The sequence below is a fragment of the Fukomys damarensis genome, unplaced genomic scaffold (genome assembly GCF_012274545.1).
Source record: "Fukomys damarensis isolate Sample0158 unplaced genomic scaffold, DMR_v1.0_HiC HiC_scaffold_4, whole genome shotgun sequence".
NCBI lineage: Eukaryota > Metazoa > Chordata > Mammalia > Rodentia > Bathyergidae > Fukomys > Fukomys damarensis.
Genome location: NW_022900916.1, coordinates 1,972,397 through 1,999,864, shown reverse-complemented (window position 1 = coordinate 1,999,864; position 27,468 = coordinate 1,972,397).

Genomic DNA, 27,468 nt, shown 5'->3' with positions numbered 1-27,468 from the left:
ATGTCTGTAAGGAAACGCGGAGCTTTTAATTTTTATTGATTCCTACCACGTAGGGATGCCCTCATATCTTTTTAGTGGTCCTGAAAGAGGTTAAATGCGTTAAGGAAAAGTCCATCCCATTCCCAGCCCCCATCCCCTGGTTCCTGTTGAGCCGGCGGAGCAGGTACACAGACTGGAGTGGAGCAGCGTCTCTCAAGACTGGTCAGTAATTTCTCAGAGAACTCATTTCTTGTTCATTGAATCTATTAAAAAAGCGACCAAAAATTCAATTTAGTGTTTCCCCAAACGCATGTTCTGGGTATTCATCCCCGGGCCAGCCCTGCTCAGGGCATCATCCTGCTCACCACCTGGAAGGACCAACCGGCGGAGGACGCACCTGAGCAAAACGAGCGGGATCTTGTTGTTATTGATGTATAGCCCAGGTTACGAGAAGATACGGAAAATGCCTCGCCACTACCGATTTACTTCAACCTATTAAATAAAAGAGGCATACAGGCTGCTCTTGCAAGTTCTGAGTAATTCATTTGTGGTCAATTATTGCTAATGTTTAACATGGTTAGAGGATCTGTCCTCTAATTTTTAAGGTTTAATCAACATCTAAAACTTGACTTTTCATTTGCAATCAGATGCTTGGGCGAGGCAGTCACATGCGGTGCTTTCCCAGGGGCACTGGAGCCCAGCACATCCCGCTCAGCGCAGGTCTGGCCAGCCAAGGCCAAGCTCGGGCCTCCGCACCTGCCTGCAGGGAGCCGGGCCTTCCCTTAGGTCCAACTTCCTGGCCCCCTGCAGCTGCTTCCTCCGGAGAGCACACAGGCTGCTTTTAGGTAAGGAGATAGAGCCTCCCGAACTCCTTCAAAAAGCTCCCTTGATTAATTCTAGAATCATTTCTATAACACAATTGATATAATATAAAACTGACATTCTTTAGTTAGTGATCACTTACAGGATTACTATGAACCAAGCATAGGCCATGAGTCATAATCCTGGAAGAGTTCTTGAAATACCTCTCCTGATCTGAGAGTTCCACAAAAGACCACAGAGCAATTGTCATATGTGTAATTTAAAAATCAGTAAATGAAAACTGTTCACTATTGAAAGAAAATGGGTTTTTAACTCAAAGGATTGCTTTGTGGCAGTTCTTGCTTCCTAGAGAAGTCATCTGTTAAGAAGAGAGGGCAAGAAGTAACCAAGAAATTTTCTCACTTAACTTTGGTGGGGGACTGTGCACTGGATCAGCACTCAGCACAGCTTGGCTGGCAGAGACCCAGAGATCTGGGTGTGTGGCTAATGCAGGGGTTCAGCTGTGGGCAGAGAGGACTGACTGACAGAGGCCTTCAAGGTGTTAGAAGGGACAGGAGGACTTGCTGTCTTTAAATTTGCAAAGTAATTATTTTAGTATCCACTGCACACCAATAAGAAGTGTCTGTGTTTAAATTTCTCATGTCAAAGGGGAAATTGTAATGAAAGTATTTTGAAAATCACAGAGGTAAGGAAGAAACCAGGAATAAAACTCCCTGACTGTAGCTACCAGTATTGTAAATTGCTAATCTGCACAATAAAAAAGCAACAAATGCCATTCTCTGTAACATTAAGCTTTATGTTTGTTTAAATTTATATTTTCCCAACATGTAGTAAATTCCATAATTGCTTGGTCCATAACATGCCTGGCTTGTTTTCTAAACCTGGCAGGGAGGCACGGAGCTGTGGTGATCTTGTATGCTCTATCAATCTTCAGACTCTTTGAAGAGCAAGAGAGGTGGCATTGAACAAATGTAACCTTAGGGTTCCCGAAGAAACATCACTGGGCTTTCTGATCAGGAATCTAGTGCATATAAAATGGAGTTTTGGTGAGTTAGTTCCACTCATTGTGGGCTACAATGGGTTCCCTGCCTGACACCTCTACTTAGGGCTGTTGGTGGGATCACCCCATTACCTCCGAGTGTGACCCTGTGAGGTCCCTTCAAACATGTTAATGGATAATATACACCAAGAATTGACAAAATAAACCTCTTGGGTAAAATTCATCTTTTTGTTCTGTTTTTGTAGTCTAACAGCTTAGATTTTTAAATATACTTTAAATGGCTAAAAATATTCAAGGGAAGAAGACTATGTCATGACGTGAAAGTTATATAGAATTTAAGTTTTGGAGCCAGTGAATCATGATTCATTGGAACACAGTCACACTCATTTACACAACACGCATGGTGTCCATGCTCCCAGGGCACAGTGAGATGCCTGCATGGCAGGCCGCATGGCCCAAAAGCCCGAGGGTGTACAGCAGTGATGCACATGGCACAATGATAGCTTAATACAGCAGTGCCTACAGCTAACAGGGTAAACAAGGTGAATTAAGGTGCTCCTTATTTTACACACTAAGATATTCATTCAATAAATCCATTCATTCATTCATTGGAATAAATGGTATAAAATATAATAAAATATAAATATAACTGTATAGGTCTCCAAAGCACAGGATGTTATGTGTTATTTAAGTTTGTTACACTGAACACTGCTTACAGCTTTACAGCTTTTGATTATGCCATCCTTGGCAGAATATGCAGCCTCACAGATTAAATTACCAATTTCAGCATCCTAAAGTCAAAGTATAAGTACCTTGCATCCTTGAATAAAAGTCTCACAGCCATGTAAACTAGTTGTAAAAAATTAGTAAGATTTACAGTGCCCTTAATAAAGTTTCAAATGTCTTATGTGATTTAAGTTTAGCAGGAAAACCTATATAGGGGAAATAAACTAGAAATCAAATATATAAAATTAATGAGACAATCTAAAAGAACTGTATTAGTCAGCAATTACTCCAGATAGAAAATAAACACTGTGCCCTTGTGTTGTTCATTTTTTTGTGTAGTATATGAGTTATGGCAGTAGGTAATCTTGCAAAAATGAAGATAATTTATTTTAATAGCAGATTGTTTTTCCTCTTTTGGTCAACGTCTTATGCACACCGGCTTCTGCAGCTCTTTCTGATTACAGTGATATACTACCACACAAATAATGGATAGCATTTAATACTTAGCACGAAACTGTCAACTTTTGTCCTCTAGCTTTTATTTGGAAACCACAAACATTTAGAGTCACAATTTATGAACTGATGTGAGATCGGCTGTTGTAATTCATCTGAATCCACAAATACGCTAAGAAAATGACATTGCTTAATTCAGCACTGTAAAACATTTTTGAAAATTAATGGTAAATACTGGCAGTGAAAAAAGTCTAAGTTAGTAAACAAATAAATATTAAATTCAAACCAGTAGAGAAAGAAAAGTCAATGTATCAGTAAATGCTACAAAGTAAATTAAATTTGAATGTTTCTTCCAGAACATAAACAACATATGTACACAAATATGTCAGTAACATGAGCGCAAAATACATAAAATAAAAATCTAGACACTTTCAAATGACATGGTCATGTATGAAGCAAAAACAAACATTTCATTAAAAGTCCACACGGAGAAACAAGAAAAGACTGAATTAATTATAAGAGAAAACATTTAAGCCTAATGCTAGAAATTACTTCACACCCTGGTTCCAGCTGGAGTGAGTTGAAATCTATGTGAGACAAGTTGGGTGGACGCAAACTCTGCCTTTCCGGGCTTGGCAGTTTGGTGGAAATAAGCACAAGGGGCACGTGTGGGGTTCATGTCTTCACTGTGACGTTGTTGCAATCCTCATCCTAAAAACAGCCACGTTGTCAGTGGTCATCCAGGCCACTCAATCTCTTGACTTTGAAATTTGATATTCATTCTTACTATGTGTGTTCTGGTTTCATAATTGTGAAAATTTTCTGACAGCAGCACAGGAAAGATAAAGCGAAGAAAGTATATTGAATAGGACAGCAAAAAATTAATAGATGCAGACCCAGAATGAAGTACTCGATCTAAATAAAGGACGTCACACTGCATCAGAGCAGCATTTCATGGTGTGAATGGAGTTTAGCTTTTACCTAAATTCATGTAGCGAAGGACATCTTGGTTGCTTCTAGAACTTTGTGATTATTACATTTTACTAGGTGTCTTCCTCTACAGCTCACTGCGCGGATGTGAGTTTCTCAAATCATTTTAGTGAAGGCCACTGGCTGATGAAGTAGGGGACACTTCTTTGTATGACCTGCCCAGGGTGTCCACGGGGCCTGACCACTGCACTCGGTGCTGGCAGTTCCCAAGCCCAGAAGTTCCTCCTCATCCCAGAGGCAGAGTCTTCCCCACTTGCCAGATTCCAGACACTCTAATGGGTGTGCACTTGTTGGTCCTGAGAGCTTTAATTTGATTTCGGATCTGCTTGTCTGAAATGAATACAGTTACCCCAGTTTTCCTGCAGCTAGCGTTGTCCTACCATATGTCCCTCCCTCCAGTCACTTTTTAATGTTAGGGGCCATGATATTTAAAGTGGTTTTCCTATAGAAAATACAGAGTTGCATCTCTTAAATCCACTCTGATTATGCTACAATTATGTGACATTTAGATCATTCACAGGTAAAGTGTCATTTGTGCACCTGGGTTAATATCTACTGTTGTTTCTAACTCTTTTCTGTGCATGTTTTTCTCTCTTGCCCCCTTCTGTCCCGATGTGGCTTATACATAGATGTCACTCCAAAGCCTCATGTGCTCAGGGGTAGGACTTTTCAGAGGTGGCTGGATCTACAGTGTGTGGATGTGGATTGAGGCTGTGATAGTTGCAGCAGTGTATGGATTGCTTTAGCATCATTTTAGACGTGGATAACGGGAAGGCCTACCCCGAGTGTGGGTGGCCCCGAACACTAGGGAAGTAGTCTGGATGGAATATAAAAGGCAAGACGGAAGCAGGCTGCAGGTGCCTTACTGCCTACCCTGCCATGGATTATTTCCCTTCTGCCTTAGAGCCATCTGACTATGGCCGGAAACTTTTATGAATTATGGGACAAGATAAATATTTGTCCTTTGACTTTGGGTCTTGGGTATTTTGTCTCAGCTACACAGAAAGTAAGATGGGCTCCTTTGCTTTTAATTGAGCATTTTATGTAAGTGATTTGTCTCTTTACTTAGTATATAAATTATACTTCTTTATAAAAATTCAGTGCTTTCCCTGGAGTAAGCGATGCTTTTTAAATGACTGTGTCTGTCTGTGCATCAGGGGGCTGATGGAGAGCTCTCCCAATCATGCCGCTCCATGGCCAGGTGGGGCTCTCCTGCTCACCTCGGGATCCAATGAGCGTGTGTTATCACTTGAATCTAAGCTCTCTGTTTTGAAGAGAAGGGTTTTTAAGAGATTTAGAAGAAAGTGTGGGCTATTGGGTAACCACTGTAATCTCTACCCTATCAGAGACTACATAGTACTCAAGTATGCAGTATTACACTTAGGCACTTGCAAGTAGAGAACATAAAAAAATGTTACCAGCTTTCCATGAGGAAAGACTCCCTGCTCTAATTTTACTACAGTAGCCAAGAACACACTTTAAATTTTAAGTTTCTTCTAGATTTCCAGCATGTCTGCAGAGAGAAAAGCAATAGTGAAATTCCACATAATCTGTCAGAGACCCCTGCAGCAGATCTCCATCTCCTGCTCAATGGCGTGATACCTGCTGAGAAGAAAGACTTAGAGACAGAGGTGGGGAAAGCCGGATGACCAGTGCTTGAGGAGGCAAAGTCCCTGAACAGCCAGAACCATCAATATGTATCGGTAGCATAATCATTATTAAGTTGCAATGAGGAGACTATGCAAAAGGACTGCATGTGGTTGCTAGGGATACATTGCTGATGCAGGCAAGGCTTGGAAAGGAAGGCAAGGCTCATTCTTGTGTTAGGCTGGGAACAGAGTCTGGGTGCGAGTCAGTCTGACCTCAGCTGTGTTCTACCTCATGTGCTCTGCTCAGGCTCACTTCTCCAGATGAGCCAGTGGCGGGCTTAACTCTTTACAGCCCGCATTGCTCACAGCCTGCCTTGGCTGCCATAACCTTTTCTTTCTATTCATCTCTTTCTTATTCTTCATTTCTTACACCTGCTTTATCTTTTTTTTATCTTTTTTTAACTCTTCCCAAAGTCATCGAGTGGCAGATTCTTATGGGGTTTCCCCTCCTATATTTTTCTGTCTTGTGCTTCTTTTATACCTTAGATCTAGTCAATAATTTAATTTTAATAACTATTTTTATGTGTTTAATAACTATTTTAATAACTATTTTTTATCTTCCAGTCCTTGGAGTAACAAGATATAAAGTGTAAGAATTCATACAGTATATATTTTGATCTTCGTTGCATATTTAGCATGGTTTCCCTTTAAAGCCAGCATTGTTGTCTGGAGAGGTGGAAGACTGCTGACAATGAAGATCTGAAATGTCTTGTCTTGAAGATGGGATGTTTTGCCAACTTGAGCAGAGGTGGGCCTCACAAGGAAAAACAAGAAAGCTCCCAATCAGATCATAGTTAACTATTCAACCAAACTGTCACCATGCCTGGCTCGCCTGCCTTGTTACCTAAAACAAACATCTGCACTCAGCAGAACTCTACGCCTTTGATGTTCCTCAGTAAACCTGGGGGTTTGGGTCAGTTCTGGGCTTCACTCCATTCCAGTGAAGGCCTGGTCCCTGACAAAGATATTCTCTGTCTCTCAAATCTCCATTGTCTCTCTAACAGTGTTTGCTGGCCAGAAGCCAGCACTATACTGTTCAATTCACAACATTTTAAAAGAAAGTCAATCATCAAATAACAACGATGTTATTTTGCTATTATGAGTAAGGAAATTATACTCCGGTGGCATTATCACCAGTTCCATAAAGAAACTCACAGTTGAAACTGGTAATAAAAATTTACACCTGCAGTCAGACAACTCACCTATTTGCCAGAGCTACATTTCAAGTACCTCATCCTTAGAGGTTCTTCAGAAAGGAGGTGGCTTAGTTTTTCATTTAAATCTCTGATAGAGGTAAAACATGACAGTTATTTCTAACATGGTGTCTGCCTGCTGTGGCCTCAACTTCTGGAAGATCTCCACCCCCATTATCTGTGGGTCTCAGTGAAACTCTGCAGCAGGATGCATTGTTAAGTGGACCTGCACTGCCCTCCACCTCTGTCCAGTCCCCGATTGTGCTTTGCAATGACCTCTGCCTTCCTTATCCTGCCTCATACAGTAGCACACTCTCTTCTGTAAGCCTGGAATCCTCCCTTGACCTCCCACCAAAGTGTGAATCCTTTATGCCCCTCTTGACTTCTCTGGAGATAAAAATGGCTCGAAAGCAAAGCTGTCCCCCAGATTTCTGCACATTCGCCCTGACCTGCAGCCAATGAACAATTTCCTTCATCTCATCCACACTCTGGGCTGTGATAGAAATCCCTCCTCCAGACCTCCTTGTCCTGCACTCACTGCTCATATGCAGAATGCTTTCAGCCCTGGAAATAAACCTGAAGTATTTTCACACATACACTCTTGATTCGTCCCCAGCGCCTCCAAAAACCCCGTGATCACTTTCATTCCTCCTTCCTTTGTAAACCACAGCTTTGTTTTCACTTGCTTATATTCAGAGCATAGAGATTATCTTTGAGCTTCACAGCTAATAATGGGCATTCACGTGTTCACAGCCAAATTTAACCTTGCACAGCTTGCTGTCAAGATTCTTAAAACTCCCATTCCAATTTAAAGGACTATTGCCTGAAGGGATATCATCGAGGAACATTCCATCAGGCCGTCTATCTATGTGCTCCAAGTGCTATTCCACATGTGCATAACAGAAAGCTGTGTACCTAGAAGCCATTAGTCTCCCTTGCAACATAGCACACCTTCCGTGGCACATGTTTTCCTGTCATGTCCTCGGGTTTTATTGAAAGTCAATATAGAAAACAACCATAAAAACAATGCTCTGCATATGGTTTAAAAGGATCCCTCAGTTTTACTTCAATTATTATCTTGATTATTGGATGTCCAGCAGGCGTCAGACACCACTGAAGGTACCAGTAGCACAAGGCAGACCACCAAGGCCAGTCTCCTGCCTCCCTGCAGACAGAGTCTGGGGCGGCGGGGAGCACACAGGCAGATATTGTGTGTCACTGCCCTGGGGACGTCTATGAGACGGGTGCATTTCATGGAATTGATAATTTGCCATTAAGTAAACTTTTTATATTTGTGACAAAATGTTCATTTTTATTGGGTAATTAGACACACATATCCCTTCCTATAATGTGAAACGGATTAGGAAATCGAGTGTCGGCATTACAGGGGTTTGCATTCCTCTTGATTTACACGTTCTTATCTACTCTATGAAACTTTATTGCATTTATGGTAAAACATCACAATTTTTTATCACAAGGAGCAAAAAACAAGTGCATTACTAAAAATACAACATTATTTTTAGGTTTTACAAATTGTCTATTATAGTAAATTATAGATAGGTCTTCATAGAATACTTTAAAATTAGACTTATCATTAGATATTAGGTCACGGTGGTACATTTCAATATGGTTTCATAATTTGTATTGCTGTAGGAAATTTGCTGCTAATTGTACTATATAAGCTAACCTCATAATTACAAATTACAAATACAGTACGAATACAAAGATTCAGATTTACATTAAATTCTAATTCCTATACATTTATAAAATCTTGAAGTCAACCAGAATGTAGGAAATAAAGACACACTGAAGCAAAACTGAGGAAATTCTTGATTTGTCAAAAATTTTAACTGTGCTATCAAGTATCTATGTTTCTGTTCACTTTTTTAAAGTGCGCATTGTAAAGATACTTTATAATCTCAAAAGTGTGAAGTGAGTATAACGTTGAAAGAAGAAAGGCTGAGCATACAGTTTAATTTTCTTCCCATCTTCAAATATGCTAATGAACATCAGAAAGGGGACAAAGGTTGGCGCCCAGCCTTTCTAAATAGAAAAAAATAACAGGCAAAGGAGCAGTGTGTAGTTTGCTATCATGGTAGAGAATAATGAAGAACCAAAGACATATTTAAAGGTTGGTATGTAATTAATAAAGCATTCTTTTTGAATTTTAACCTTTTTAACGGTGACAAGAATACTTTGCTTACTTTATATTAACAAATTCCAGTGCTATTTGTCAAGTACTCATAACACAGATAATGGCATGAGCTTCAGAGTAAATGATAGGAGCTCATTCCGGCATTTTCTTATCTTATTATAAGATGTATCTACTTAATTTGTTAGAAATGACTCTTTAGAATTTCCTTAGCTTCAGGAGATAAACTCTGATGACGTGTTGATCTCAAAACTTAGGAATTGACCTAATTTATCAACAACTCAAATTGAGTTAAAAATATTATTCAGTATATTTATACAGTAGGTATTTATAGGGCCACTAACAATTATCTTATATATTAATTGGCATGAAAAGACATCTTGCCGGGTGAATACAGCAATCTTCATTATATTTTTCTTTGCTGACCTTTAGGCAGGAAGTTAAAGATTACCACAATATCAACTTACTGCCTTAAAAATAATCAATGTTTGACAATGGTAGTGTGAATTCCTCAATGTTTAAGTCAATTTTCAACATTTGGGCATTTTTCTCCTTAATGTTTCTGTTCCTGAGGTATCCAGGATACACGAATACATTTAATAAAATTTAAATTAAGAATGATAAAATGTATAAATGTCTCCGTGTAGACTGCCCTGGACCACCGTACCCAGGTGCAAGAATCTACCACTGTCTTACACGTAGGAACACAGGAAGTCAAAACCCCTTACAGACAAGTGTTTTGCTTGTCCTTAATAAAAGTACCAAAATAATTCAGTTGGATGAGTGTGCTTTTCAAATGGTACTAATACAATTTCAATTGCTATATGGAAAAATTGATATTTTCTGACCCCACTACAAAAAATTAACTTGACCTGGGTATAGACTCAAATAGAAGTATGAGAAATGTTATGTGTATTTAGTGAGATAAAGCAAATGCGGCAAAATTTATAATTGCAAATTTGAATGAAATTAAATGATAATCATACTTTTTTAACTTCTCTACAGGTCTAATTTTTTCAAAATAAAAAATATGGCATTTTGTGAGGCAAATATGAAAATCTAGCTTATGTTCAATCTAATTGCTTGATAAAAGAGGTTCATCAATAATTTTATGTTCAGTTATTTTTTGAAAGATTTCAGCATTAAAAATAAAAGGGTTAGATGAATAAAAATAAATATTTTTATAAAGTGGCAATTTCCATAGCTACTTTAATTACCTTTAATTTATAATCAAATGATGCATTAATGAAAAGACTTATTTTTTAAAGCAGTTTTCAAAATGTAGCTTAAATTAATTGCCGAATGCCTTGCTGTGGGAATATAAAACGTGCGTTTATAAAACTCGTAAATAGGCCACACTCCAGAAATTTCAGTAGGTCTAAGTGGCTAGAAGTTCTTATCTTATCATAGATTAGCCTAAAAGAAAACTTCAATGGCTGTGAAATTAAGACTGCCTTTGATCCATAGTTAGTTGCTGAGAGGATCAGATCAGATTAAACCCAGGACATTTAAGAACCGCGCTCCACTACAGTGCTGCCAGAGACAAAGCCTCTGCTTCTCAGTGAAAAGCTGTCTATATTCATTTGAATCACAAAGTAATGCTTTTCTTTATATCATTATTGTCTTTCATCTCAGAAATGTAAAATGTCTTATGAAAGGCACGGTAATATTATCCATGATGAAGAGAAGAAAAAGGAGGTGGCGATAGACTTCTCTCTCAGGGTAACCCGGAGCCGAGCTGGACCGGCCACCCGCCTCCCCGAGCGGGGCTGAGTTACTTCGTGCACACACAGTGCCCGCTGCGGCTTGGTCCTCATGTTTCGGTGAAGCTTCTCTGGCGTTTGCTTTTCAGCGGAGCCAAATGCACATGTCTTGACCCAAGCGGCTAGGTTTTCAGATGTGGGCTTTTAAGCACTGATAGGAGAAGTGTGAGAAGGGTGTGGAGGTCCAAACGCAGAGAGAAAACGTGTGGAGAAAACACTGGAGAAGGAAATCAGGAGCAGGGGGCCCCCGATCTCCAAATCGAAGGCCCCTCGAAGTCGCCGTCAGGTTCCAAGAACTGAATAGGGGCGACATCCTCCAGGGCGAATGGAGGTCACGCAGCACACTTGGAACTGCGCAGTCCACAGAGGCGTGTTTCTAAAATGTCCTGGAAAACCACTTGTTTGGAGTTCACAGACGTCTCCCTACGGCGGCCGTGTCACTCATGGGTTTTGTTGGCCAGGCTTCAGGGCAGGGCTGCGGAACCTTCCGGTGCCGGGGGAATGTAAACACACCGGGCAGGGCACTCTGAACCTCGGCTTTCCCAGGAGGACAGCGCCATCGTGCAGGCCTGCCTCCAGCCGCAGTTCAGGAAGCAGTGGAGCCCCATGCTAGACCTGGTGCTGGGCCCGCACCCCCACCTGGGTCAGGGTGCCTGTGATGCCACGGGAGGTGCGGATGCTTTCCTAGGAGTTCCTGTGTTTGACACTTTGTTAGTTGTGGATAATTATAAGCCATACACAACTGTGCTGGACCACAGATGGTTCAGATTCATAATCCTTAAGTGTAGTGTTTCATTATTACAAACACACAAACTTGTGCCAGTTGTGGTGGAACGGGACTGTAATCCTCGCACTCCAGGGGGCTGCGGCAGGAGAATCACAAGTGGGAACACAGCCTGGGCAACTTAGTGACTTAGTGAGACCCCATTTCAAAAAACAAAACAAAACAAAAAAACTAAAAAGCAGAAGTGCAAGGGCTGGGGATGTAGCTCAGTGCAGAAGATCTAAGTTCAATCCTTAGTCCTGAGGAAAAACAGGTTTTATTAATGATAACAGCTACTTTTTATTGGCTACGGACCCCTACCAAATGCTTCCCTTGTGCCTCATGCTCCTCACAGCCCCGAAAGACCTTATTATCCCCAAAAGGCAAAACGGAAAACTGATGTTGTCATCACCTTTAAACTGGAGCCTTGTTTTCATCTGTTTCTCCTGCTTTCAACCACCACACGCTATCAGTGGATGAGTGGCTCCACTCGGCAGGTGTCTGGGAGGGTCCACCGGGGACGCCTGTCTGAGAGGCCACAGTACAAAGGTGCCGGCACTGTGATGGTCTATCGGCCACTCAGGAAGAGGTGAGGGTCATGGCAGGGGACAGAGCAGAACAGGATGGGTGAGAGGACTGACAGGAAGCCATCTGCTAGGCTGGAGTCGTGATTGCGAGGGTCACAGATGGCAGCGGAGATAACTACACAAGCGTGCAAAGGTGGACACATGCACACAGTCACTTTCCTTTCTTGAGGGTACAGCGCAGGACATTGTGTGTAGTTCCCTGTTTCCTGTGCCTACAGCTATGGGGAGAAAGCTGCTAGTCATGGAAATACAGGGTGCTGTAAGAGTTTAGGTGAGGCAAGAATTTGAACTTCTTGTAGCACAGGTGGGACAGACAGGCAAGTGTTCTACATGAGACATGTCTTCTAGCCCCTGATTTGTGAAGGCAGCACACAGGGGAAAACTGCATGAGGAAGAAGGATGCGTTTGTGCCAATACACAAGGCCGTTTAGGAAGGGCCCTTGCTGGGAAAGTGCACAGGTTTGGAGAAGGAAGAAACAGGTCTACTACGTCCTGAGGTACTGGTACTAGGGACACAGAGCTATAACGGGGTGGAGGCACCGTGGTGTAAATACTTCCTGTCCACTCGCCAGTTACTCGGGAAAATCTGACGAAGACTCATGGAAAATTGAGGACTCAGTCTGGCGGCCTCAAGACGAACGCTGGCCCCGCGGCATTCCTGCAGCCCTCTTCCAGGATTCTCAGATGAGACGCACCCGTGGCGTGTCCCACTCCGGCTGACGGAGCTCCAGCGAGGGGTGCTCCTTACAGTCCGCTCTCCGCTCCGCCCTCCCAGCCCTCCTGTCAGCACCGTGCCCAGCACATCGCCCTGCAATTCCAGACAGCCAGTATGGGCCACTTCCCTCCCTCCTGCCGAGTCCTGAAGCAGCTGGGCAGACAGGAACAGGACGACGGGAAGATAGTGGCAGCTTTCAGCATCCTCTGGCGTAGGTGCTCAGGTCCGCATGGCCACGCAGAAACCCTGCAGAATCACGCGGAGCACTGCAGGCACCACTGCAGAGTCCCAGAGCTCACCTTGGGGGCTCAGAACAAAGGCCTGGGGCCCCCTCGGCCCAGCTCTGCAGAGGCCCAGGTACCACGGTGCATACCTGGGGCCGAGGGACCGTCCCAGCTCCTCTCACCTCAGTCACGCCTTGGATCCTAGAAATCCACGGGGGGACAGGAGGACACAGCAGGAGGGCTGCCCGATGGACACGACACACAGCAGGGATCGGATCACTAGAGCAGCCTCTCAGACACCTGGCGCTCTGCAGCTGCGATGTAGCCGATAAAATCTTCCAAACAGTTCAGGGAATAACGTGAGGTGCTCCGCACCTCACTAGAAGGCCTGCATTAGACTGTTGGCATCTTCGAATATTATTTAAATTAGGAAATCAACTACATACTGTCTGCATCATGTTTTAGACAAAACACAATCTCAAAAATCAAGCTGCTTTTAATCCAACCAACTTCAATAGTTCAATTTATCTACATTGTTTTATATTCCCAATATTTTTTCTTTATAATAATTTGGATTCTTTTGCATTTTACTTCGCAGACATGTGATGCCTCCCTCTCAATGCCTATATTTAACACAGGTACTTTAAGAAGAGTTCTGTAGAAGTGAAAAACAATAGTATTTTGTTCTATTTTTCTTCCAAAGATGGACTTCATTAAAACATGATTCTTTGGGTTTTTGCCAAGCAACTGAGATATAGATAAAATAGTATAACAAGAACCTTCTGGTTCCTTAGTAACAAGCACCAATCAATGGGATTATGCAAAATTTCATGCTGGAGCAGGTCATATTTTATCGGGTTCCACTCCATTTACAGTGAACAATGGCGCACTGTGTGGACCCTTGATTGGCCACCATGCTAGTTCTTTAGGTCTGGAAAAGTTTCTCCATAAAACTTGGAATATAAGCACTGAAAACAGTATTTATTTAAAAAGTGAACTAGATTATATAATCCCTAAAAGAATATATTCTTGAAAAAGAGAAAGCCTATTGTTGTGTAGATGAGTATTTGCACATAGCAGTAACCCTGGAACAGGGAGAATTCGGTCAGTCTTGTCTCATGGCCAATCTGAGCGAGAGCGTCACCCTTCACCATCACCGTGGCTCTGTGACACAGAGACTACTGTCTTCTTGATTTCTTATGAAAACAAAACCGCAATATAAAGGAAACACAATATTTAAAAACTCAAGTGTCTAAATATTTGCTCAAAAATGCAGTCAGCAAGTATGGACAGTCCTTAATTAGCACAAGGGTCTGAAGGTCTTGGCCCTAGTCTTAAAATGTCTAATAATGGAGCCGAAGGGCAGAGTACGTACCATGCTCCTTACATGCTGCTAATGCCAATAAAACAATACTTCACATCAATCAATACAATATGTACTATGTTTATATAACACATTCTGTTATCTGTCCATATGTCTGCATAAAACATCAGAGACACTGATTTGAACTGTTATCAATACATACATTTTCTATACGCAGATTATCCCAGATGCCTGCTTATCCCATATACATGTATATACGTATACATATACACTACTGCAAAACACAAGCCTAAAACTTGAAAGATTTATGCCAGCAAAACCGAATGTATGAATGTGCAACCTGAGTGAAGCTGACCTGAGACACACTACACACACACACGCCCTTTAGTAACGTATGACACACTTATGCACACACACACACACACACACACACGCACATGCCCTTTAGTAACACCACATAAACACTATAGCAAAACTTCTCCAAGAAGGTGAGCCTGCAGGGATGGATGCTCAGGGAACAGGAGATGGGAACCCTACGTGCATTCCAAATGTGAGTCAGTAAGGAGCAGCGGCGGTGTAGTCTTTGGTTCCAGCTGGAAAGCAGACCGGGGCAGACCGGGTCGCTTCCTCAGCCCCGCGGCCAGGTGGGAACGGGGAGCCCAGGAGGGCTGGGACCCAGCCCGGCCCGGCCCGGAGAGGAGGAGCAGCCTCAGTGCCCCGCAGTCTCTCTTGAGGACCAGGGCCTCGGAGTCTGTCCATGGCCGGCGCACTGGCCCGGAGTGGAGCGAGGCCCTGGGATCCGGAATCGGCAGGATGCGCTAGGGGTTGCTGTGGAAATCAAACGAGGTGGTACTGGGAGGGAATTTATATACTGCTTGGACTCAAACATAAGCTGCTCCATTGGGTTTCCCTTTGAAAAGTTAGTGTTAAAAAGTCTTATTTTTCAGTAGTTTTATCTGCAACCTCCGACTAGGGTATTTCTGACGATTGCCTGTGGACTGAATGTTTTCCTTAGTAACCGAAGGTCAGATTCCCGTTTGCTTTGACAGGCCTGGGCCACTATTTCGGCCTGGGGTCAGGTTTAGGGGATGCCGGTGTCTCGGAGCAAAGGAGCACTGCATAGAGACGACACTTCTTAGAGATTATTAAAATCCTGTGAGATTGTCAAGGCATGCTTAATGTTTGTTAATAAAAATGTTTTACTATATTAATTAGTTGCAGTTTATTCTTAATTATTTGGGCTAAATTCAAACATACAGCTTTAGGTAGATTTCACTTTGTAATTTTTTCACTTATATGTTTATCATTTACTTTTGCAGCTATGTGACTATTTCTTATATATTAAAAAAGTACCTAGCCATTTTCCCAAAAATAAGACCTACCCTTTGGGTACATCACTATAAAACTTTATGATTGCCGGGGATTTAGCTCCGTGGTTCTGCCACCCACCTCACAAGCACAAGGACCTGAGTTCAATCCCCAGTACCAAAAAAAAAAAATAATAATAATAAAAAATAAAATAATAAATAAATAAACTAAAACTTTATGACTGATCCTGTTCAAGAAAACCTAATACCATCGAGTAATTAACTCATCACTTTTATATCCAGATAGTTAGTTTTTACCTGTATTTATGTGCCTTAAATTTTTTAAAACATCATATCTCAAATATTATTATCTCTTCATAAAGACAATATGATGATATATTTAATTTTAATTGATAATTCATAAAAAATTAAATACATTATTACTCTAGTAATTTTTATTTTCCTTTTAAAGTAATGTTATATTTTTTCTGATAATCCTATAAAATGAAGCAAAAATTAACAAAACACTAAAACGAGTGAGGAGCCAATGTTTTTGCTGAGCCACCACAACGAACAGGGCGTTGTACAAGCAATGAGTGATTGTGATACAGTCTACAAACAGCGGTTCGCAAGCTTGTGGTCTGAGATGGACCCCGAGTGTGGCTTCCCAGGCCCCCTCATGACTTTTCCAGTGACTGGAAAACTTTCCTGGAGATTCTGAGCCGGATTTCCCTGGGGCAGTTTGGAGGCGGCTGTCAGTTCCCTGTAGATTCTAAACAGACATTTGGGTAATATTGTCAGAGACTTTTCAGCTACATGTAGAAGACATTCCCGAAAGCGTTGCAGAATGGAAAGAGAATTACAAATCATCAGGGTCAGCGTCCAACTGCGGACACGCAATGATTCGGTTACATAACTGAGCTGCTAGACAAACGTGAAGAAGACCTTAAACAGAGGCCGCTGATCAGGATTTACTTTAGTTTAAGCCATAAAACTTGGTAGCAGGTTTCAAGAATGTGAATTATGAAGAAAGAAGTAAAAAGGCCCAGATGTCTATAATAAAAGGTCTCCCAAAGAAGGGGTAATGGGTGCGCATCTCACTCTGGAGTAACGATCCTAGCGATTACCCTCAGAAGACACAGTTATGGTTTCCTGAATTCTTATCTAGAAACGTAAGCAGAATATTCCTTCCAAAAATCATGACAGTGACCGCTGGTTTTGTTATGAAATTTGCCTTATCCACGGAGAATATGCATCTTTATAATGTGCTTTCCTTATTTGATATCAACACTGTTTATGTAGTTGATATTATTTCACTACTCAGCCTGGCTACCTTTTTTACCAGCTGGTTTTGTTACTGTTCTTCAAACAACTTTTGAAAAGACAATCCTATGACTGTGTATACACTGTATTCATTCATGTATTTTAAGAATCACAGGGCTTGAAATGGGTCTCTTTTTCCCTAAAAGACGATCTTTTCTCTGGCCCGGAAACCCTAGCAGTCTTTAGCTGTTTTCTGTTCCAGGGAGACAGAAAAAAAAAAAAAGTGTGCTAGAAGAAGCGTTTCAAGACCAATTGATTTTATTGCCCTCCAACCGCGTTTTGTAGTTGTTTGGGAAATGGGGCAGAAGGACGCTGCTGAGAAGGCACAGTGAGATACACAGAGGGAAAAGATTAATGAGGCAAGTCGTGTGGTGCTTGTCACAGGGTGCTGTGGCGGGCAGGAAGGAGTGACGGAGCCACAGCTGGGACAAAAGGCCCAGGTGCACTGCGGAATTCGGAGATGGTTTATACCGTGTGCACTTAGTGTTCACAGTGTGCATGTTCATTGCTGCAAGCTGCATGAGACAGTAGGCTATATATACATAAAGTGTGGTGTGTACTAAGTGTGTATCTAGAAATTGTGATTTCCTGCCTTTTAACATTTTTATAAACATCATAGCTCTGTTCTTTAGTTTGTTTAGAGAAATTCATCTTGCTAGTTTAAATTTGACCAGTAAACAGAGGTCAGTGTTTGGACAGGATCTAGGGGCCAGGCGCTGCGAATTCTGGCAGAAAGACTTCTGTCTCCAAATACTCTGTAATTAAGACTTCTTCCGTCGGTGGCTCAAGTAGGGCACTGGGTGCACACCTGTGACCCAGAGGACCTTAAACTGGAGCCCACCCTGGGCTCCTCTGCGACTTAGTGAGATCCTGTCTCAAAAGAAAAAACTAAAAAGGGCTAGGGGCAGAGCTCAGTGCAAAGGTCCTGGGTTCAGTCCCCAGTGCTAAGTACCAGTGTTGTTGCCCACGGCCACGGTGGTCACCAAGAGGAACAGCACTGGTGGTGCGGGTAATCTGGGTCTGTTCCCCAACTCTCGCTGAGCAAAGTGCTATGGAGTTACCAGAAACACCCACTAAAATGGCTAAAGTGAGCATATTTTAAATGGTGAAATGAACGGTTCTCTTTACTTGCTGTTTTCAAGGGCACATCACCCAAACTGTCACTGAGGAAACAGTAAATGGAAGAGCTGTGAGCGACTGCCTGCTGCCGAGCAAGTCACCGGAAACTTTTCCATTCCCTCAGACCGGCACTTGCTCGCCCTTTAAACAAATACGTGCTCTTTGTTTCCTAGGATCTGTGAAGAGAAATTTAAACATTTTCTCACTCTCAAGATCTCTGGGAGAAAGCATCAGAGTTTTTTGCTACGGTGGAAGCAGAGGTTGGATGTAAGACATCAGAAGCAAAAGGGAGGGAAGAGAGGCTGCTGCGGGGCTCTGCAAACTTCAGGGAAGAGACGGGCTGGGAAACGGTCATTAAATTTAGGTGGCATTTCCTACACAGGGGAAAGGGGACGTGGAAGAGAGGCCACCGTTTAGAAGCATCAGAGGACTGATAAATCTGTGAAGCAAAGCTAACAGTGTTCAGTAGAATTAGTTACGTTGTTGTATGGAGATCTGAACAGTTCTGTATTTTATTTTTCTAAGAATATAATTTGTGTCAGAAAAGAGCACAGACATTTCATAATTAAAAAGCTGTCATCAAAATGTGCCTATAAGTGAGCCTATGATTTCAAATCGTACATGTTTATTTCAATTTACTGGGATAAGATTAATGATGCTAAAAGAATTTCACAAGAGGCTATTCTAAAGGATTCATTCCCCCAACACTGAATTGCAACATAACTCAGAAGTTGCCTCCAAGATGTATCTAAAAATTAAAATATGGTACCAGGTGCCTTGACACACAATTGTGATCCCTATACTCCTGGAAGCTGAGGCAGGAGAACGGCAAGTATGGGCCGTAGATTAGTATCGCTTAGGGAGACCTCGTCTCAAAGTAAAAAAATAAAATAAAATAAAAAATGGGCTAAAGATGTAGTTCAGTGAGACAGTCCTGCATTCAACACAGTATCTCCCTCCGTCTCCCTCTCTCTCTCATGTAATAATACCTCCTTCATATCAGTATGAGATGCTACTGTTTTTCTTCTCAGCAGGCAGGAGGAGGAAGTGAATCTGACATGCATGTGCTATCCGTACATCATAGTGAAAAATATAAACGTTTATATTAACAAAATGGACCTCTACTGGAATTTTTACTTGTAGAGAAAATAACCAAAATCATTGCCTTAATGTTCTTGTATCACTCCACTGCCAGCACAGTGTTATAAAGACGGCCTTTCTTGAACTACTATCCTCATACCCTAAACTCTGAACTTTGTTTTATTTAAAACAGAACCTATTTGTTCTGCTCACGTTGAGTCAGACTTGACTGCTCTGGCGAGCTTCCAGGGTGTTCTCATGAATTTACCTCTGTCTGAGCAGAAACTCACGGGTGACAGTGATAAATGAGGATGACAGTTGACGATGAAACATGTTACAAGAGGTGTACCAGGCACAAAGGTTGATAGTTGCTTTATTTTTAATTTTCTTTTTTTAATATGTGAGGCAGTGATGATCTGAATGTTGTAAAACTATGTTTTTTTCTTCATCAGAAAACATTGCCTAGAATCTTTCCAGTAATGCAAGAGGATGCATCAACTAGAAATTCAAGTGTTTTGAAGTTTCTTGGGAGGAGAGCATTAAGAATAATTAATGCATTATACTTGAATTATTTGTATACTTTCATCAACTTGCTAAAGTCGATCATACCTTTAAGAGTACTAATAGAAATTATGATATGAAGACCCTTCTTTGGGTATCAAAATCTTGTATTTGATAAAACTAATATAAATGTTAAATATATGGGGCTGGGGATTTAGCTCAGTGGTTCAGTGGCCTGCCTTGCAAGTGCAAGGACCTGAGTTCAGTCCCTGGCACAAAAAAAAAAAAAAAAGTTAAATATATGTCTGGTCTTGTAATTCTGTGACTCTTTCTGAGTTGATTCCTATTGAAATGTGCCCCTTTTCCAATTTGAAGACCTGCTCCTTGAAAGTGGTGACCCTCAGTCTTGCTGTACTGACCTGCTTGCATTAAGAAACACCTAGGGGTTAGCAGAGCTGCTGGGTGTGCCACAGAGGTTTCCACAGATGACTCTGGACTTTGGGGCAGGAAACGGAGACAGCAGGACACACCTTGGCTGTAGGTGGCACTTTCCAATGGGTTTGCCTTTCAGAGGGACTAAAAAGGAAAGAAAGAGGAAGCCAGCTGTTTATCTCAGAGGCCCTAGATGCTTGGAGGTGAGCAGCTGTCCTGCCCCAGGCCCTCCCACCATGCCATTTCCACATGGGAGCCAGCCAAGCATGGACTGAATGTTCTTAAACCCTAAGCCAAACAAAGCTCCCCTCACAGTGTGGTGTTGGATATTTTGTCCCAGGGGTAGGAAATTGATTAATACAAAAATGGAATATGTTTTAAATTACAGGCTCCACTTCCTTGTCTCTTGCATATACCATTTATTTTTTTGGAATGCACACACTTATGTGAAAAATTATTTTTACATTAATTTTTCAGAATTCAATTCTGTTATATTTTCTCACTGAAATGTCAGCATTTTATAATTTTGTTATTATTACTGCAGAAGTATGCAATACTTTGGAATACTGTTTTATACTCTGAGATATAAAATACTAAATAAAGAATAGCACATTCTGAGCAGTACACTGAAACATGTTATGAAACACATTTGGAATTTTGGCAATGTCTTGTAAGTTATAAATTAAAATTTCAAAAAACGTGCAAGCCCTTAGTGATTATAAAACATAGGACATTTTCTGAGAATCTCTGAAGCTCAATAGTTGTTACTAAAACTAAAGAATACAATGAGGTAATGTAATTCTTAAAGTATTTAACTGTACTGTAAAAAGGTATAGTTTTATATTTGGGAAATCTAAAAATTAATTAGGTCAAGAAGCAAAACAAAATAGATAGGAAAGAGTAAGACAGACTTTCTTTCGCAGGTGGAAAGGCGGGGAGAAAGGGAGGGGAAGAAGATATGAAAGAATGAAGATGTGTGGTGTCCATGACAAGCGCCATCACTATGGACTGCGAACATCTACTCCCAACAATAAAAATTAAAGTTACGAAGATAACCCCTATGGTCCTGTAATAGTGACATGCCCTCACAAAATATAATTTTTAAAAGAATAAGCTCATGTAGCAGTATTTGGGAAATACTCAGAAGTGAAAATCCTAAGATAAATGACTTTCTAACTCAGTGAAAATACTTTTCTATGTAAAATTATGCAACTTCTATGCAAATTATGTTTTTATTCGCTTGTTTCTTTCTTTCCTTGCTCGCTGGCAGAGGTGCCTATACAAAGATAGTTATTCAGAGCCCCTGACCTCTGTGTTTCTCCTCCAAATAATTTTAATTTCTCTACAGGAATCCTGTAAAGACTACTTAAGCCAGTTGTTCCCCAAAGCACCTGCACACGAAATTTTACTTCGTGTAGACTGTTGTATGTATTTTATAACCAAAATAAAAAGTAGCCTGTGAGAAGGAGCCGCTCACTGCTGCTCCAGAGATCCGCGTGACAAAGCACCTGCAAACTCCGGACTCTCGGCCCTTCCTGCTCATGGGTGTGGCGCCTAGGGTGGAGCCGGCGGGAGGTCTTCCCCAGGTCCTCACAGAGGTTGTGTGCACAAGGCCCGCGCACCGCCAGCTCCTGCTGCGCTGGCTGAAGGACCCACGGCCCAGCTGAAAGTTGAGCGCACCGAAGAAACCCTGCCTGGCAAGACACTCAGGAAGTCTCAGGGCAAAAGTCGCGGACAGTGTGCTCCATGAGGCCATCTGCCCGATCAGCAGCCCTGCGCAGCCGGAATTCCATCCTCCTTGTAGCTGCGCGTGGCTCTCCCACAGCCTCGCTCCAGAAGCCGGAGACAGCGCATGTGTTAACCCAGAGGTTCTCTGCATTGAAACAGTTCTTCAGACAAGACTAAAGTTATTTTAAAAGATGAAACACTTGCTATTATGAAGTATTATAAAATAAGTGAGGCTATGTATGTAATTTCAGTCATCTTTCACACCATGAGTTTACGTCTTAGAAAATGGTCACTGTAGTAAAGTCTGCATATTTCTCTGAGGAGGTATAGATTCTCATTTACTATCTCAACAGCTTTCTGTTAAAATAAGAGGCACTCACACTTTTTTCCTGCCTCAATATATGAAACAGAACTGTTTTGTTTCCCATAGTAATTTTCCCGTGGATTTGGGTGACCCATAACTTCTATTTATGGCAGTCATTCTGAAACTTTGTTCTATATTAGAATTATCTGAGGAGCGTTAGCAAAACACAAGTGCCCAGGGCATAGCCCCAGAAATTCTGATTTATTCCAATTGAGTGGGGCTTGAGAGTCATTATTCTTTAATAGCACCCTGAATTACCTTAGTGAACTGCCAGTATTAGAAACCAGCAGCTCACACTGAGACTTGCTGTGTCTGCCCTATAAATATTCTGGTGGTAGGCAGTGCCGTCTACAGCAAAGGGGGCTTCATGCTGAGATTTCTGATCAGCCAGGGCTCGCTCGGGACTCAGCCTGACTGAAGGACCGGCGTGCGCCGAGCGTAGCGTGGCTACCTGACCCTGTCCTTCCTTCGTGCAGGACACTTTCTTCTCCAGCTCCGCGGTCAGGATTAAACTCCCGCCCCAGGGCCACCTGCCCTCGCTCACAGTCACTCGGAAGAGGATGCCCCCAAATCACAGCGAATCCTGGGTTTCCTTTAAAGCACACATCGCCCCGTAAGTCAGTCACCACGGTCAGAAACAGGGAACGGTGCTGGTAGATTCCGACCCAAACCACAGGTCTTGGCCAGGAGCTGAAAATAGAGTCGGCCTCCCCTGAAATCCCGGTATCAAGGCTTGGAGCTCTGATTCCCAGTGGCAGGATCAGCAGAACCCTCTGAGAACAGAACTCAGGCCGCCAATACCGGACGCCCTCAGCTGTGGTCAGAATGCAGGAGCAGCTACCTCTGAGTCTCACAGTCCATGGCGTTGGAACGCGTGGCGGGCGACTACAAACTGCTGCGACACGAAGGACCAGCACCGACGATTCAACAGCTCAGAAAGAAGCCAGAGAAAGCCGGGCCGCCTCTTCTGGCTGTCGGTAAAATAAATTCATGCAGCATATTCATAGATCGGTAAAAGAGTGCTTTGGAACTATTTTCTGAATTTTCCAGACACTTCTTACAGTTGGCACTCTATGAAGTTTAAAATGGGCCCTCAATGGTTATCAATTCAATGGTTATCAATTGCCTGTTATAGTTCAGTTCTCAAAGTGGAAGAAATCAAGGAAAAATATCAGAGTTTCACATGCATGCTGTTAATAATGTGTAAAATTGGGAGCTTTCAAATTGCCACATTGACTGAAAGAAGAAAATCATATAAAACTCTGATAGCCAGTTAAAAATTCCACAAACCTGATTTTAAAATAATGTAAATTCATGAACAGTTAGGGCACACATAGCCAATAAATCAGTAACACGCATTGTTCCCCCAAACTAAAATCACTGAACGATTATTTGTATACAGTGAGATTTTAATTGATTTTCTCAAGGCTTCTTTCACAGATGTCTATAAAAAATTTAGCTATGTATGATATAAAGTGGTTCTCCTATATAAAATGCTTACATGTATTTTTTCAGTGGTCAATGTAAGTTAAAATAATACTTTCAGGAGAGATATGAAAATTATATTTCTTTTTTATAAACACTAGCACTAGCAAAAGATAAGTGGGTGGAATCTTGTTATATGAACTTGACGCATTTCTGGATATTTTTATATTAAGATTTTTAAATTGAACTTATCTTTTCCATAATTTAAATAACTTTAAACAGAATTCACTTTGAGGTTAATGAGAATACAAATAAACTCATAGATTAGACTTCTAAATATTCAATTGAAATGAATTTCCAGCTTATTTTCCTAATCAAAAGTTTAAAATTTTAAGAGATGCTAAAATAATTAGTTTATGGGAACTCAAAAAAACAGTAGAAAGAGGTAATTATATATAAGAAGAAAAATTAAATGTTTCATTTGAAGTGAAGCTCTGGGGGATGAAATAAAGAGAAAATAATGAGGAAGAGCCAAGTCCAGCTGCAAGTTAAAGACAGAGCAAAGCACCAGGGGCACGCACCCTACATGTCAAGTTTCTAGGGAGACATTAGCCCAGCTGGCGAGAACTTCCCAGATCTAAGGGCAAACAACTTCCAGTGTCAGCCTCATGCTGTTCTACGAAAACTTGAAAATTAGTCCCCCGAAGTGATACTCTGGGAACTGGACTAACAATGGGTTTATTCACTAGACACCTGTCCATTGAGTGCATGTGTGCCAGGGGCTCCTCTGGGACCGAGGGCAGAGTTACCCATGCACACGCACACACACACACACACACACACACACACACACACACACACACCAAGAACAGTATACATCTCACCTCCTCACGTTATTGTGAAGGAGACACACAAAACTGGAAATAAGTTCTGTAGTGCATATCTGACAAGCCTGAACAAGGTGCTGGAGAATGGTACAGAGTGGCCAAGAAGTCCTTCCGCAGAACATGTTTTAGTAGAGGGCTATAAGAGGGAGGGGAATGAACTGTGAGGACCAAGTTTTCAGGTCAAGGTGGGCTCCATGCCCCTTACCCAAAATAGAGTGAATGCAAAAGTTCCTTTCTGTAAATTCCATTCTATGTGACAGTCTCTCTGTGTTTCTGTTCCTCTTTTAAGGGCAAGTTATCCTAGAGTATCTCCATCCTATTTCTGTTCCTCTTTTAAGATCACAAGATGAATTCTTTTCTGTTTGATTTAATTAATATAGGAATTAGCCTTAGCTGACATAGGTAGCCACCTGCTAATATTGTGGCTTGCAAAATCAGATGATCTAATAAAAAGAGGAATTGATTCTGTGAATGTAGGCATTAGGTAATGTTCCAATAAGTGCCCTCCCAGTGCCCCTTGAATATCCAATGATATGTAAAAGCCCTCCCAGTATCCCTCAATTATCCAATGATAAGCGAGAGCTAAAAATAGAAACTATATAAGCAAAAAAGTTTCCTTACTCCTATATAAACTCGCTTCAAAAATGGATCTGGGCTTTCAGTCTGAAGCCGCTGCAACGCTGACACCTGAGGGTCCAGGCTCGAGCTTGCAATAAACTCCTCTTGCAATTGCATCGGACCTGACTCCTTGGTGGTCTTTGGGGACTTTGCGACTTGGGCACAACAGAACCAGGTGGACACTGTTGTGAGCTAAATGTCAATGTCCCTTCAGGGTTCGTATGTCAAGCCCAGACCTCTCATCTGATGGTATTTGGAGATTTGGGCCCTGGGAAGTGAGCAGGGTTATGAAGTCCTGAGGCTGAGGCCCTACCCACACGGGTTAGTGACCTTACAGCAAGTGTTACCAGAGAGCTTGCTCTCTCTTCGTCATGTTGGAGCTGTAAGGATGAAGGACGATTTCCTATGGTTCAGAGAAAACTGAACTCCCACAAAGCACAGCACCCCAGGGGTGGGAGTGCAAATGGTGTGCTCTGCTCGTGAAGACAGGAGGCCCTTCTGTGAGGCTGCAGGGAGAGCAGAGTAGTTGGAAACCAGGTCAGAGGGGTCCAGGGGGAGCTGATTGCACAGATCGGGATAGGTCAGAGAGGCCTCGGCTCACCCTCGGAATAAACTGGGGTACCATGCAGGGCTTCTCGGAGGGGCAGATGCTTCAAGTCTTCAGCAGAGTCTCTAATGAAACTATAAGGGCCAGAAGATTTCTTTTTGTACATGAGTTTTCATTACAAATTCACTTTCCTTCATAGTTGTAGGACTATTCACACCACCCATTTTTCCTATAGATGAATTGTGGTAATTCATGCTTCTTGAAAAATTTATTCATTTTCTCTATGTTGTCCACTGTCTGTATATAGCATTATCCACAGTCTCCATTGCCATTTTGCTGTCTATGTATCTGTGATGGCAACGCTCCATTTTGTGCCTGAGATTGATAATTAGTAGTAGTATTATTTATTTTTTGGTACCAGGGATCAAACTCCCGTCCTTGCGCTTATGAGGCAAGTGGCAGAAACACTGAACTAAATCCCAGCCCTGAGACTGGTAATTATGACTTCTATTCCTTATTCCTGCTTATATCACTAGAGTTTTGTCATTCATATTAATCTCTTCAGAGTTAGCTTTTTGTTTCATTGACTCTATTATTTCATCTTCAATTTGATTGATTTCTACTCCTCTTTTATTATTTCCTTCTCTTTTCTTGCTTTGAGTTTCTATTTTTTCTAGTTTCTTGACTTGGAATGTAAAATTAATATTTGAAATGTTTTCTCCTTTCTAATGTAGTTATTTAATGCTATGAATTTTTTTGTTTGTTTGTTTGTTTTTTGAGACAGGGTCTCACTATGTAGCTGAGACTGGCCTGGAACTAGCTATGTAGCCCAGGCTGGTCTCAAACTCACAGCTATCCTCCTGCCTCAGCCTCTCAAGTGCTGGGATTACAGGCGTGCTCCTTGTTGTAATATGTTGCATCTTGTTGGATCTTATGCTGCAAACATTCATTGGATCCTATTGGCTGATAGTTATGCTAGGTTCGGTATTACTCAGTCTCTGTGTCTCACTGTAGACTTGTCTTTCTTCTCAGTCCTGTCAGTTTGCTCCCCACATTTGTTTCAGCTCTGTTGTTTAGTACATATATATACATAGGTTATTTTATCATTACATCGTGTCTCTATCTATGCCTGACGATTTTCTTTGCTCCAACATCTAATTCACCTAATGTTAATATAGGTACTCTTGTGTTCTTCTAAATGATACTTCTATCTGTTATAGCTTAAATAAAAATGTGCCCCCAAAGGCTCATGTGCTCAGAAGTGGGCTTTTGAAATGGAATTAAGTCATGGGGCACTGAACTCACCAGCGATTCATCCACTGATGAGCTCACTGCTGGAAGTGCTGTTAGGAGTTAGGACTGGTGAAGGAAGCAGGTCTCTGGGCAATGCCTTTGCAGTTTGTCTTTCCTCCAGCTCTCTTCCTGCTCTCCTTGTTTCCTGACCACCATAGGTTAAGCAGTTTTCTCTGTCATGTTTTCCCCTTGGAGCCAGCTGACCATGAACTGAAAACCCTAAAACCGTAAGCCAAAATAAACATTTTATCCTTTAAGTTGTCAGATACTTTATCCCAGCAATGGAAAATCTGACTAAGACAATATCATTGTAAATCATTGCTCTTCACATACATTACTTCCCTAGCAAATTATCACAAGCAAGGTGAATGTACTCTTTTTTTAGAGTCCAAGAGGCTGAAAGTTTGGGCAAATTGTGAGCAGAGTTGCCCTCCCACTAGAGGCTGTAAGAGAGACCATGTCCTTCCCTCCTCTGTGCAGGGACAGGTACAAAAGACAGCCATC